This window comes from Filicampus tigris, chromosome 7 (assembly GCF_054856515.1).
Source record: "Filicampus tigris isolate MCC_2025a chromosome 7, RoL_Ftig_1.0, whole genome shotgun sequence".
In the NCBI taxonomy this organism is placed as follows: domain Eukaryota; kingdom Metazoa; phylum Chordata; class Actinopteri; order Syngnathiformes; family Syngnathidae; genus Filicampus; species Filicampus tigris.
This window is the reverse complement of record NC_141223.1, coordinates 3,161,643-3,177,798: the sequence shown is the minus strand read 5'-3', so window position 1 is coordinate 3,177,798 and position 16,156 is coordinate 3,161,643.

Below are 16,156 nucleotides of genomic sequence, written 5' to 3'. Positions count from 1 at the left end.
TTATGTGTCTGGCCCATTCAAGGAACACATACAGCCTACCATTAGTACAGTGGATCAACGCTGCCTCTTTTCTTTTTTCACAGCTGATTCAATGCAACTGACCATCACTTGGTTATCACCCATTACACTAAAGCCCATCTACTACATCATGTCAGGCTGGCTGTTATTTCCCTTTATGCACTGGAGAATAAAAGGTGCAATGTAGGATTCTATTGCAGACTTAGAAGCAGATATGCCCAAATCTATGTCAACACAATGACCATGTGCTTAATGTAGCTCTGAGAACAAACCTTGATCTGCATCGCCGAGTTTAGAAATTACAACAATCATTGCTGTTGACATGACATTGCTGATTTAATAAGGAGTGATATTGAAAGGACTCTTAGATTCATCTAAAGGAAAAGATGCCAATGGAAAGAACAGCACAGCCGAGTCATCAGTCACGGTCATCATGTAACCTTGCCCCCAGGAGCATGCTTGGGTGATGCTCATATAAAATAATGCTCTAACTCAGCATTCAGGCTTAATTTAAAGGGCAAATGCCCTATTATGAAAGTAAACGACATAGATGAACAGGCTATGAATTAATGATTTTACTAGATGGTTACTGAGGGATGTTTTTATGCCAGATATTTTTCTCATAGTGCTCCACTATTGTGGATCCCATTTGTTCCATAGACAGTCTGGGAGAATGTTCCTCATGTGTTACTGAAATTCAATTCAAGATCATCAACATCAAATCACATTTGAGTTACATAGCACTTTTCATACATGAGAAATGCAACACAAAGTGCTTCACAGAGATAAAAAAAAAGGCTATAATAATGGCAAAAAATGTATAAAAACCCACCCCTCCCACTCCCTAGAACCCCTCCGGTTTGCTTATCCCAGAACCGCTCCACTGATGATGCCGTCAACACGGGCATCCATACAGCTCTAACACACGAAGAAAAAGAGAACACTTATGTTAGAATGTGGCTTATTGATTAAAGCTCAGCATCCAACATGGTCATCCAAAGCAGGCTGGCTGAGAAGCTGCTTACCATCTGGCTAACTCCTCTCTTCTCCAACTGGATGCTGTATTTCTTCACAGACAGTCCCCAGAAAGCCAGAGTTGGCCTCCGGACATCCGGCACAAGGACCGGGCTCACTGTGATCCCCCAGGGCGGTGTACTCAGCCCACTCTTGCGCAACACCTCCGCAATCTGCAATACTTGAATAGTCAAATACCTTCATCTATGCACATTATATACACCACTACTTTACTATTACTACTGCTGAACTGAAATAAGCAGGTCTTTCTTTGAAATTGTCATAGTTTTTAAATTGTACTTACGCACATTGCCTAGCCCCCCCTTTTGTTCAGCATTTAGGTTTCATGATTTCAAATTGATCTTGTTTTAATCTTTTATATTCTTTGTTTCAGTGGAGGGACACTGGCAAAATAAGAATGTCATTGCTCAATTCCGGGACAAAACATGTACAATGATGGCATTATGATGCTGTCTGACAAATATATACATTTGCCTTAACAATGAAATACCTGTTGATGGGTTTTCAGAATCCGTTCATAGTTCCCCCATTAGCAAAACAATATATTCTATCCTCAGTTTAGATCATTTCATGTTCAAGTAGGCCTGTTACACAACTTTGCTGTAACTTGAAGTCTTTCATGCAGCGATCAAAGTGGTCAATATGCAAATGGAAACTTTATCAGAGGAGCTGCACTGTCGGCAACATTCACATTTCCCCCCGCTGGCATCAATCATGCTTATGTCCCATAATGCAATCAAACGCTTAATGGCAAACACAGCCCGGCGGCACGATGCTGATGCATAGCATTTTTCTTCCTGACATAAGTGGGCACGCAAATCGGTGAGTTAGGATAACCAAGGAATTAAAGATAGCGTGGCCCAATATCGATCACTTTCACAGTTGGAATGCCATGATGGGAAACCTGCCTGCTAGTTTGACAAGTGTCCTTGCCAGCCCCATTCTCCCTGCAATGCTTTGTTTCTCTTTTCCTCACTGGGGCACAGAACCTTAGAGGGATGCTCAAGTGACAGGCGTCCCAGTGGACACAGAGAGCACAGACAAAGACAAAAATAGAAAGATGCCAGAATCTGCATCTTTACTTTAGCTTTGTGACCAGCATTGTTTACAATTGGATTTGGTTTGCCAGGGTACGGTTTGGAACACTAAAACCTGATGTGACTTGTCTGGCATGAAATTGTGCCTACGCACCTGCAATGATCACGACGCTTTACGCAATGATCGGGATTGTTATCCAGCTTCCTGCAGACCTTGCTGATTATCTTATCATTTGAGTGAGGTGTGTTGCAGCATGGTGAGATAGAAAACATCCAGGTGTAAAAATCCTCTCTTGAGTAATTAAGAAAATATGTACAGTAAAAAAAAGTTATTTGGGCACATTTTACACATGATGGAAGGCTTAGTTTGCCGTTACACTAAGGCAGAATCTTGTTCCTATTTTACCAACTAAACAAATAAACGAAGAAAATCAAAGTATGTCAAAACAAAAGTAACGTGATTCCCCAAAAAGTAATTCTAAAGGAAAGTAGCAAGATGCAGAGTGGCCAGATGAGCAGCTGTGCAGCACACCATAGAAGAAGAAATAATCGTTATTCAGAACACAAAAGCTGTTGAATATGCCACATTAATGCAAAGCAGTTTTGCGTGAAATTGCAAAACGTACATATTTTTCGTTCCTTTTCTTTTTTAGCTTGGCTAAGTTCAATAACAAATTGAGTGAACAAGAGATGCTGTGCTCTTGTTTAACTTTTCCACTCATGCTCAACTTTGCTTATCGCAGCGGGGCCGACAAAATCTTACATGACACTCAAACATGTGCAGGTCTGTATTTGGTGTCTTAAATCTGTGTGATTGAAGGGTAGAAACCATCTCTTGACACGGTACAAAAATACGCCCGGGCCAATCTGTGAGGAAGGGGTTTTGGGAAAGGGCTGTCAGCAAATATTTATTTCAGCAAAAGAGGCCCAAATATGTGCTTAACGCTTCAGCGGTTGACAATGTCAGGGCAGTTCTTCACAGTGGTTACAATTATATGGACAGCCACTGTAGCCTTGTTTTAAATCCAACCACATTTCGATGATAACGTTGAGATAATTGGCGATCATTTCCTTTTGTCGCTTAAGACATTTTCTTCAACGTGGTCAATCATTTTACAAAAATAATTCTAAGAAAAAATGAAAAAGGGTAGTTTATATGTGTGTATTGTATCTTAGTTGAGTGTGCAGGTGTACAGTACCAAATGAAGTGCCCCTGAACTTTTGCCGAAGTTTATTTTACTGTGTGCGATGAGGCCTTTCATGCATGCACTCAAAGGAGCGGACATGGCAGAGGTGCACACGGAGTTGTTATTGATTTGACAGACTCCAGCCCACAGCTTGCGTTTGAAGTCTCTCCATACTTCTGTCATAATGCGTTGTCTCTCGGCTTCTATAATGGGCCTTTAACTGACAAAAGTCATCTTTCACTTGTCGTAAACAACAACACACCTGTTTCACACTTGAGGTTGCAGACGTCAGATTGAAGAATGGCACAAGGGCGGTTTTTGAAGTTTCTCCTTTCCATAATTTTTCTCTTCATTTTATCTATTGTTACCCCCCCCCCCCCCCCGAACATTCTCTATCCGTCATCTTCCACTTAGCCTTATCCCACCAGGCCTCTTGTCCCTGCACTGCACTCTCACAATGCATTTGGCCAGCTCTTATGAAACTCTTTTTCCCCGAGCTAGGCTCATTCTTCTGTATCCTGCCCTAAATTTTACCTTCCATTAAAAACACAGATCCCCAAGGTTTATGATTAAATGTTTCAGAGCTTCTCTCGCTTTATGCGCTTTGTCATGAAAATTGGATATAAATATATTTATGACCTACTAGTAAAAATATAAGTATAAAGGGGATTTGACATTTAAGATGAGGCCGACTGGTCTGAATTACACTAATGTCAAAAGATATATGAAGGATACTTGCAACATGCTTAGAAGGTAAGACAAGCTCAGTATATAACATTGAGTTTTAACGCCTTCATGATCCTTGTAAAAGAAAGATGGAAACTGCCAGTGGGCGATGGTAGAATATGCAACGAGCAGGTTGCATGCCTGCACAAAGGGAGGTGGACACTGTGTCTATGAAGTATGAAAAAAGACCCAACACTGTTAGCACTGACTGTCTGCATGTGCGAGATGCGATGTGACAGTTGAGCAGAGCTGTGAGGGCAGAGATGATTTCACAAATGGTAGCCCAAGGGACCATTGGTTTTCATGGGGGGGGGGGGGGGGGGGGGTGGTCAGGGGGTCGGGTGGGCGATATGGAGCAAACTGGGGAGGAATGGATTGAGAGGGTCGAGAGGCTAAACAATCTGCAATGTGACCGGGATTTTCCCTTAGCCCTCTCTGCTCTTTTTTGTTTTTCTGGTTTAAATCACAGTTATAGTTATGGTCGTTTTACACTTTTGGGGCTTTGTTCCTCAGATGAGACACAGCTGTGGAAATCGCTTTATACTATAAATGTTTTACATGAGGCTATTGTTGCAGACGGCAATGTCCAACAGAGATTGTAAGGTCACTTCTGCTGGTTGCTTCAAACTTTTTTCCCAATCAATGCTTCTGACTCTAAGTTGACACTAATGTTGTATAAATACTTTAAACATGCCGGCGGGAAATCAAATTAAATTACGGCCACACAAACATCATCGTGTCCGAAACTAGGTCTGTCAGTCCGTCACCGACGGATGCCCATTTGGCTGGAGAATGATGTGAAATTTCGAAAAATGATGGATTGAATACAGATGCAAGTGTTTTTTTCGTCCGTCACTGGAATCGTCACTAACCGGGTCAGTACTGACGTTCCTTCAAAGTCCTTCACGGTTGGATTCCCTTTTTGCTGACGACTGATGGAAACACTCGCTGCGTGTCTCGCATGTGTTTGTTCACGGTGGTGAATACACCGGGATTGCTTTGAGCGGGACAAAAATCGCTAGGCATAAGCCAGGTATATCAATCCATTTGTCTCTTATTTATTTCCATTGTATTTATATTGCTATTTATTTATAGGTGATTATTGAATGTTTAGAGACGAAGTCAATACAAACATATTTTTTTCAAGAATATGTTCTCTGCAGGCCCACTAGTTGAAACAAGCCAATATGATTAATGTGAAATATGAGTTAAGCTGCAAAATCCACCTGTTTTTTAGCCATCTCCGGGGGCGGCCATTTTGTCACTTTTGTCGACTTATATAACGACCAATCACAGCTCACCTGTTTTCTGAAGCTGAGCTATGATTGGTCGTTATCTGAGCCCCGAGTGTGTGTGATGTCATTTTCAGTCGACAGAATTGACCAAATGGCCGCCCCCAGAGATGGCTAAAAACGAGTGGGTTTTGTTCCTTAACTCATATTCCACAAACGCAATATTAATCAGAATGCTGTGTTTCAACTAGTAGGCCTGCTTAGAACATATTCTTAAAAAATATATTTTGGGTTGACTTTCGCTTTAAGTATCCATGCAGAATATGGTTAAAGTTGTGTGACCGATATGGAACAATAGCTGCTGTCTCTTGGGGGCTACTACCCGCTAGTCAGCAACAGCTAGCTAGGAGCCGTATACGGGGGAGAACCAATCTCGACACATTGTCATTGCAGTGTCGAAAGCAGCGCGATTTGTTGTTGATATGGGCCAATGTAAGCCCTGTCTCAGGGCCCCGGGCAATTGCCTGCCCTGCTGTGGCTGTGCATCAACCAAAACTGAGCATTTTTATCTAATAATATAATGAAAGACGTTTAGTTACACCTCTTATATTGGATCTCTTTAGATTGCGCAGATGTACCTATTGTTGTGGTTAGTGTAATGGGAAAACATTTAAAGATGGGCATAAACCATATTGCAGATGACGTTAAGTATCAGTCTATCATTACAGTTCTGTCACGTCTCGGCCATGCACACATACTGTACTACAATCACACTTGAGTCCCTGCTTTCAGCCAAGGCTAAATTAATCTGGGATGTCATATAGCGTGAAGATGACAGCATGCATACACATAAAACTGACTGTATGTGTCAGCGGTGCTGCGTGTGCGCGAAGCAAGAGGGAGGGAATCAGAAAAACCATTTAACATTTTAAATACTCGCACCGATCTCTCACTCAAGCAAGCCCCATTAATTAAAAGGATATGGCCCGGTGAAGCTCAAATGAAATCTCCCTCTCATTCATTGTAGGATACGTCTTTTAGAATTAGTTTTAGCCTGGCCGTGCAAAAAAAAGAGTTTATAATCTAGGGTGCAGACTTTATCATAATTGGATAAGGGTGATTTATGACAGGTAGAGAGTGGATGATGAGGCAGAGCCTTTCCCCCTTCGCACTTTCTCTCATTCATTCTTGCAGCCTATACACAGAAGGAGTTCTTAATGAGTCTGATTGACGTTCTCATCTCATTGGGAGATTTGTTTTTATGCATGACCGGATGGGTTAATTTGTACTTAATTTGGCAAGACGGGGCTGAATAGAGAGGTTGTTGTTGTTGTGTTTTTTTTTAAATGACTGCGCAGACAGAGACAGACTTCATCTTAATGACAACACAGCTTGTCCTATTTTTGTTGTCTCTTGTTAACTGTACATTCAAGTAGACTATACAGCTGTAACTAACTATACTGTGCTTCACAATCAGGACACATATTAATTTTTCAACTAAAATTTAACAGGTACACCAGATTCCTCAACCATTCCAGAAACCAAACATTGCCGCTTGATGGAAGACTCTTAATTGCCCATAGGTGCGAATGTCGATTTTTTATTTTCATTTTTTTTGCATGGTTGCTGTGATCGGAGAGAAATCCAGGCTATATTCCACCCCTGAATACTTTTGGATCCCAAACAAAAAATGCATTATTGGATTATTATTGGAGGCCGTGAGCTTTTGAACTGTGGAGGACAATCCAGAAATGTGGAAAATATACTCATGCAAGGTAAAACCTACTACTATTATCAGAGGAGGGCATACTGACGGAAAGTTGGTCAATCTGTCACTGACGAACTTGTATAGAGACTATACAAATATTTGCCCACTACTACTACTGTTAGTGCAGCAGTAACAATACTGTAAATACTTTAACCAATATATTGATAAAAGTTTTGTTCATTTTCCCACTCCTTTTCATCTAGCTTCCTCTTGATTTGCTTTCATCCCCTCCCCCCTTGGCTTGTGGTGTCTTTTCATGACATGTCAACCCACTACCTGCAAGTGCCGGCCAAGCGCGTCCCTCCGATTTGTCAGCAATGTCGAGTGCTGTCATTGCAGAAATCGTTGCCTCTCTCCTCCCTCGACCTTATTCGGTGCTCTACACGCCTCGCCCCGTGCGCCGCACACTGCATATGCGCATCCTGTGCGCAAATGCGTCCCCTCGTGTGCGAATGTACCCAGCATGAAGGATGAATGTTCTGCGTTTACGGGGGGGATGTCCTTGACCCCACCTCTCGTCCAAAGTCCGCCTGCATTGGATCCAGCTCACCCTAAGCAGTAAGGGCTATAGCTCCATCACGTGTTGCTCAAAAAATGTTTTCATTCGGACGAACACTATTGTGGTGGACAGGGTTGTTTTTCTTTACCTCAAGTGGTGGAGAAAAAATATTACAAAGTTATTACCCTGTTTCATTACCCAGCGTGACCCTATTACTACTCCTTTGCACTTATGAATCATAGCTAAAGTTTTTGTTTTTGCAAAACATTTCTATTTTGTGCCCTTGAACTTTTTTGGTGTGTTCGGCCACGCATGGGTAAGCATGTGCATATGCATGTTCCGATGCATTTCCATTTCTCTTTTTATCCATGTGTCATTGGTTTCCTGTGCTGTGGCTTTGCTGTTGGATGTTTGCTCGGGGGCGTGCGACCATTTCAGGTAAAATGACAGTCCTTTCCCTCCGCCTTCCTCCCTAGAGGAAAATCCTTGGGGAGGTCTTGTTGTTGGAGCAAAACTTTCCTGCGTGCCTTCAGAGCGGAAAGTAAAGGAGGTTGCTTGCCACTCTGCTGTGGAACATGCATCGGGGAGTTGAAGCTGGAGATAGACAGAGCACAGCAAGAGAGAACAGCGGAGGCTTTAAAAATACCTCTGCATGGGAGCTTTTAACTTGTTCACTGCTGTAGTAGCAGCCCATCTTGGGGATTAAAGGGAACATTATTAATTCATACAAACCAATGGAATAAATTGTAACACTTGTGTAGCTTATATATTACATTCATCTCCGTCCGCCATACAATGGTATAATTGTATAGATTCAATTCAAAGCACTTTAAACTTGCACAAATCTTCTTGGTAAGTGTGCTGCATTCAGAACGTTTTATTGCAGATGTAAAATAAGTGAAAATAAGTGGAGCGATTATGATAATGATGCTCTCACTTTGTGAGAGGACGTCAAGCTAATGACAAGAACAAGACACAAGTTGCTGATGAAATGACAATTACCAACTGCTGCCACCAAGTCGCTCATTAAGATTTGGGCAATGCTCGGAGCAAGACTAGTTTCACTTCAGCATTGTGTTGCCACACTATTTCTAATAGCTGTGCCCCACAGCAAAGCAGTCAATGGCTCAAATTCTTTCATATTATATGAATGTGGTTGCAATTTGCGTCGCTATTTTTAGCAGCGATGTGAACTGAAACACATACAGCTCTATTTTTATGCCCAGTGCAAATCTGACAGGGTGTAAAATCTGCCCAGGTGTGTGTTGGACTACGTGTTGGTATTTTCACAGACACATACAAGCAGGGTCCGAGTGGCGTTTTTACCAAAAACCTTTTTTGTGCTGTTGTGGGTGTGAACACAGCCAACTTAATTCACCGCCAATCGAAGCGGTTCCTCTCATTCCCTTTAAATATGCCCATGCGAGAGGTGTGCTGAAAGTGCTTGACATAGCGGAAAATCAAACTGATTGGTCAAACGATGCATGTAAAGAAGTAGGCAAATGACGGCACACCGCCATCTCATCATACCCAATGTTTAAAGACATTACAGGATTGATTACCCATTTTGTGGTCCCAATAGTAAACACACATATTGTATTTATTTAAATTGAGCCTACAGTTGTGTCATTTTATTTCAGTATCAAATCAGAGCATTAGCTTCCGGCTTCCGCATGTATCTTTATTATAAACAAGTTTTACCCAACACGTCGCGGCAAATAAATGGCCAATAATCACAGTGTAAACATTAAATTATGTGAGTTTAGTCATTTGTAGTCTTCTATAAAAATGATATTCAAAACCTGTCATTGTTTTCCATTATATTCCTACTGGCATAATTAGCATAAAATGGTAATACTGCAAGGTTAAATGTGACACACCCTCAAGTAATTACAGTGTCAAGCGATGGACTGGATTATAAATGCGATGAATTGATTATGCAAAAATGTTATTGGGGAAACAGTAAGATGCGGTTGAAAATGGCACATAACTTAGATTTGCAATATTGCCAACAGGATGCAAATGCTGATGTTTGGATTAAAAACAAACAATGTTATCATTTCTGCGGTAGTCAACAAACTACTCGCTGCAAAATCTCACAGTGGAATCACTCACGCAGGAGCCTTAAAATGATACATTTGCAAAAACAAAAGCAAAAAAAAAGTTTTTCTTTTTCAGCTGGTGCAAATTAGACTTAAAACCTATTGAATATTTAACCAAGTGATGAACTACACTATCCCAACAAGTATACCTCCGGGCAATGTTGAAAAAAAATAGCTCTCATTAGTAAAACTGAAATGAATAATAACATAATATGAATTTCTAAAGCATGCAAGGCTGCCCTGGGTGCAAAAGTCAAAGTCTATGACAAGAAGAAAATAAAGAAAAGAATCATGCAAAAGAGTCTGCTTCCATTCATTTTCATTCATCCATTTTCTATACCACTCATCCTGTTCAGGGTTACGAGAGTTGGAGCCTATCCCAGCTGACTTCAGGCGAAAGGATAACTACACCCCAAACTGGTCGCCAGCCAGTCGCAGGGCACCTAAGGGATGGAAAAACATTCAACCTCACATTCACACACACCATCAGTGACTCCATAACAATTTATAGAAAGACGGTTTTACCGTAATTTTTTTTCACCAGCTGCTGCAATTCCTTTGAAATCATCTTGAATCTACTTCCCATTAAACTCCTGTATTTTCATTTGGGATGTAAAGGTCCTCAGCAAAATGAATATGTTTCAGACATTCCAAAAACCCTTAACAGGTTGTTTTGACTTTACAATGCTTCTCAAGGCCATTTTAATTTAAAAGTATTGATGACTAAATGGTGATTAGCTGATTTTGTAGATTGTTATTTGAGTCAGCTGTGGGAAATGTTGGGAAATTGATTTCCTTGTTGGTGGTCTTTCGGACCTTCCAAACAGTGTGCTTATCTTTGTGCAGCATCATCATGGGAATTAAAACACTGGAGGGAAAAAAAAAGACAAAACAGAAAAGCAATATTCCTAGAATGGAAACCACCCAAACCTTCTGACGCCTCTCCTGATGTGATATATTAATTAAGTATATTAATTAAGTGACATTAAGTAATTAAGATACATCATTATAGATATATTTTTAAATGCTTTTCTTTCTACGTTTGCTTTAGTGGGGCACCGTTTTTTTCCATCAAACGCCGCTCTTGACACGCTCTCATAGTCTAATGAATTCTGTAGAGCATGAATCGATTTGGGATTAGACCTTCATTATTGAAATCTTCTCTTTCTCATTCTTTTCCTGGCATTTGTAAATTTGTCTTTCTTCACTGACACACTCATGCTGTACTTGATGATTCTGTGGCCTCTCAAGCAAAACAATAAATCAGCTTTTTTTGCGTATACTCCTATACCACATGATCTGCTCGCAATACCCTGGTTGTAAGAACAGAATGCAGTGCCATAAAGTGGAAGCATGTGTTGTTATTACAGCCACACACTTTGCAAACCGATGTGATTTATGGAGCGCCGCCATCGTTTGTCCAATTCGTATGTATATCTGCCCGCAAAATTACAAGCAGCAGCATTTTCTCTCGTACCGCGGGCACGACACGTGGGCTCATCTACATAATTTATTTACTTTCCGACACATTTTAAATAGAAAACATCAAAGCGCAAAGTAACCTTGGTGAATCATTCAAGCGTAGTTATAGTGCTGTCACAAAAACACGGTGGGAATTTGCTAATTTATCACCTTTTCTCACACCTCCGCATAAGTCGCTGTTAGAGTGCAATGTTTTTATTAACAATATCAATGTGAAATATGGTAAGCATGAAAATGTAATGGCCGGGAAGGGTTTTCCTCAATAATGAATACAGCATGATTCTATCTGATAACCCAGTCGCCTGCGTTTCAATGTGACTTTCTCGTCGTTTGTCCTCACTGCATCACGTCAATGCTATCAATATCCCCTCTGCTCAGTATTCCATCAACAGTATCTGCTGGATAATGTGTGACCCTCAACGTTTGGTAGCGAATGAGAAAGGACCCTGCCTCCCACTTGTAGATGACCAGACAGAGAATATAAAATGAATATTTCATTGAGCGTCAACGTCTGTCAGTCAAATTTATGTCGACGTCCTGCCAATAAATGATTGAAAAGCAGATGGAATATGATGTCCTCGGGTGCCGTGTGAAGCAGCTGGTATAAAGCATGTTGATACAAGCTCTCTTTTTATAGAATCAGTGGTTCATGCCTTTAATCTAGAAGGGCAGTCAACTGTAGCGTAGTGTGCTCAAAGAAAATGAAAAGTCATGTTAAGTAACAGTTTCATGATATCGCAAGAAAATATCTTGGTGGAAGTTAGGCCAAACATCCGTGGACTGACTCTAAATTTCAGTCGCCCTTTCACTCACTTTGACTTAAGACCAATTGATGACAGTAGACTTTCTACATTCAGAGACTCCAGATGCTTTTTAAGCTCCAAACAGAGGAGATGAAGGGTGAATTTCGGTTTGACTTCATTGTAGTTACTTGAGATTAAATGTTTGGACATTTTGGGGATTTTTTTACTCAATGTCCTTATTTCATGGATCCTTATATATGATCATCTGCACATCTAAAAGATGTATCTTTCACCGATGAATGTTCACAGATAAATGTTTTCCACAGCTGAAAAATTACAAATGCTGCATCAAACTGTATGTCCAAATTAGCGTGATATTTTATGAGAAATCTATTCATGTCTGTTATAATATATATATATATATATATATATATATGTATATATATATATGTGTATATATATATATATATATATATGTATATATATATATATATATATATATATATATATATATATATATATATATATATATATATATATATATATATATATATATATATATATATATACACATAAATCTCATGTTTTTTGTTGAAAGTGATTAGATTGTAAGCCTGAACTGTAGACGCAAGTTAGAGAGGGTTTCTAATATCGAGACTTTGCATGTGAAGCTAATATTAGCATTTGGAGGAATTGGCACAACATCCTGTGATCAGCTGATTAACATAGTGATGAAAAGCTTCAAAGGGAAGCGTGTTCTTCTTCTGGGGTTGAGCTCTGAGTTATAGGTTATGAGCGGCAGTCTCTACCGTCTCTGCGGGCCTGTTCTGCTCGGCAGTCAGAATATGGGACAATCCACTGTTGATTATAACAAAGTGAGGAGGGGGGGGGGGGTGTGTGGAAACAATGCATATTTCCTTCTGGCTGGAAAATGGCAAGGTTTTGACAGAGCTCATTATCTTCTCTGGAGGTGTTTGGGCTGTTTAAAAAACAGCCACGAGAAAGAGGGCAGTCAATAAAGAAAAGAGTTGGAGAAAGGGCATTCAATAAGAGATTGTGATGAGATGAGCATCATACTGTGTTCAACTCTCTCCTAATTAGTTCTCAGGAAGTCTCATTTCCTTTCCATCGCCCTGAAACAATTTACGTTCCTTACCAGGAATGAATCAGGATGAGCATGGTCATCTGAAATTTGCTGACATCCCACTTCTCGAGGCACTTGAAGGGGTCAAGGTATTACGCCAAGTGGTGTCATGGAGACACTTTTATTGCAACGCTCACTCCCCTTACGTTAATATTTGTCACCATGCATGCAGAGTGGAGAATGTGGGAATAGCCAACTCATAAGAGCAAACCTAGATTAGGATGCTGACACTGTCTTTTTTTCTTCTGTTGTGTGGGGAACGATGCCAGGCACGCCTCCCTGTCTCTCTTTTGGACACTGCTGCTCAGCACTGCAGCACTGTAGCAGATTTCTCCCTTTAATGTGCGTAGAATGGAAAACGATGCAAGACAGGAGAGCGGCGCTGGAAATGAGAATACAAAGAATTCTATCTGTCAAAGTAGCGGCAACACGCTGCCTTTATATCGCGATAACAAGCACACACGAGTGGACCATACAGCCGCATGGACAATCCCTACAAATATCTGGCATCCGTTATTGTGGCACAGTGCTGAATTTTGGTGGCATGTTGCCAGTGATCAACTCTTTTCTGTGTGTGCGTGCGAGAGAGAGAGAGCGAATGAGAGCGAGATCCTTCATCACACATCTACAATGCAGTAGGATGACAGACCGTAACTTTCCCATTCAGTCCTACACTCAAAAGTGGAGAAATAGTTATAAAGGGATTTCTATTTTTTACGGGATTCATAACAGGATTCAAAAGAGAGCTTGAAACGGTCTGAAATAATTAATAATGAACAATCCATGGCAACCTCTAAACCTATAACGCCTGCTCAGAGCACGTCTAAGCGCCGGCGCAGGAACGGATCTAACGTTACATATTGCATTCATAAATATGTGAACAGCGGGCATCAAACCCTCTGAATCATTGTTACATTATCCCACGGGGCCGGTGCAAGGATTGCAATGTGTGGTCTCACCGTAGTGCATGTGCCTCAAAATGCTTCAAACTTAGGTTGCTGCATTCTATTAGTTCACCACTAGATGGCACTAAATTCTACACGATGTAGAATTCACACAAAGCTTAGTTAAAAGTGAATCCAACAAATATTTACATAGATTTAACGCAGGGGTGTCCAGTTCTCGAGAGGCTCTATCCAGCATGTTTTAGACGTCTCCCTCCTCCAACACACCTGATTCAAATGATCAGGATCATTATCAGGCTTCTGCAGAAGCCTGATAATGAGTGTTGGAGGAGGGCAACATCTAAAATATGCAGGCTTGCGAGTTGCTCACCCCTGATCTAATGGTTCCAAATCACCCCCCATGTTACATAAATTAACAGAAAGGAAGTACAGTGATGTCAGGGTTGATGTAGATGGCCACCAGCAAGGGTGGGTGTCGGTCAAGGAGAAGGAAGTGTCTGGCCACCAGTCAATCATTTCACAGGCTCACCAATTGCTCCAGGGCAGAGGTCAGAAGTGGAATTGCTCAGTGTGTGCGTGTGTCTGTGTGCGTGTATATTTTTGCGCATGCGTGCGCGTGCTTGTGTTGTGTGTGCCTGCGAGTATAAATTTACATTAGCTGTAATGTGAAGTCATGGGATTACACACACAGATCTGACATGGACCTATTTCTAGGCTTTCCTCCTTTGATGTCAAGTGAAAGACCACTGCCTCGCCCTTGAGCAATGGCCCCATTTTTTTTAATCAGGGTTCTCTTTTGCTATTAATTAAAATATGAGGCTACATTTAAATCAGAAGCATACATGAATTAGGTCTTGAAAACAGAAATAAATGTGCTTATGTTTTAATGATGCTAAAAGGTACGCCACTGTTATAAATTAAGCTCCATTGTGTCTCTATGAATGCTATCAATCAGTACAATGTTGTTCTGCTTGACCAACGCTTGTTTCCACTGATTAAGGGGAAATCAACCAAAACATTTCTTTACAAGAATATGTTCTATGCAGGCCCACTAATCTAAACACGGCATTCTGATTAATATTGCATTTGTGGAATATCTGTTAAGCAATAAAATTCACCCATTTTTGTCCATCTCGAGGGGCGGCCATTTTGTCACTTGCTGTCGACTGAAAATGACATCACAGTTACTAAGGGTTCAGTAACAAACAATCGATTGGACGTTACCTTACTTGTTCTCCCTGTGCTTGCGTGGATGGTCTCCGGATACTCCTCCACTTACTTGCACATTTCAAAAACATGTTAGGTAAGTTGTCCAAAAGTATGAATGTGAGTGTGATTGGTTGTTTGTCTACCGTATGTGCCCTGTCATTGGAAACCAGGCCATGGCTGTATAATATTATCATTAGTACTAGTAGTAATAGTATAGTATAGGCCTACCTCTAAATTTAACTAGAAATGTATTATTATTTATTATGTTATCATTGAAAAAAATCATCTTCCCTCTGTGCATAGCAACTGTTTGTCACCCTATAAGGCCACACATGCTGTCAAAAATATAATTGGATCAATGCTGCCATCTACTGTTTTACTGCACTTACGTTTATGCCTTAGTTTTGTCTGTAAAATACGCTGCATGAAACAAATTTACTCAGAAGCACTGTAGTCCATATCTGAAATGAAATTCAAATTCACCACAGAATTGTGCTGTTAATGCATCAGCGAGTTGTACCGGCTTCTGTTAATGTACATAATGTACAGATCAACAACATATTGCAGTAGTTTTCATGAGTGTGTTGTGCTTTTTAAGCATTTTTAACAGATTCTTCTGCACCCACGCAGTTTCAATATTTTAAGAGAAATTATCATATCAAATGCAGTGTTAGTAAGTTTTCCCTGAACTTTCCTAACTGGGTGAATAAAGGATGCATAAAAAAAAAAAAAAATCAGCAGCAGCAGTTTCTCAACAAGTTGTATTTAATTGCAATTTAATTACAACCGGATGGCGAAAACATCATTCAGCAAGTCAAATTTGTCGCAGAGGCTTCAAGTATATCAAATCAATAAGGCACCAGATTGCAGCCAACTTGGATAATTCATCAATTAAGTTTAAATTGTTAAAAATGGAATCCATTTACAACCACTATCTCTCTTACTTGAGCTTCATCATGCCATCAGTGCAGTCCCCGAAGCGTGAAGAAGAAAATCAATACACTTTGAAAGGATTAAAAATAATACGTTGAGAGGACACCAAAACCCATCTAATTATGGTGGAAGAAGC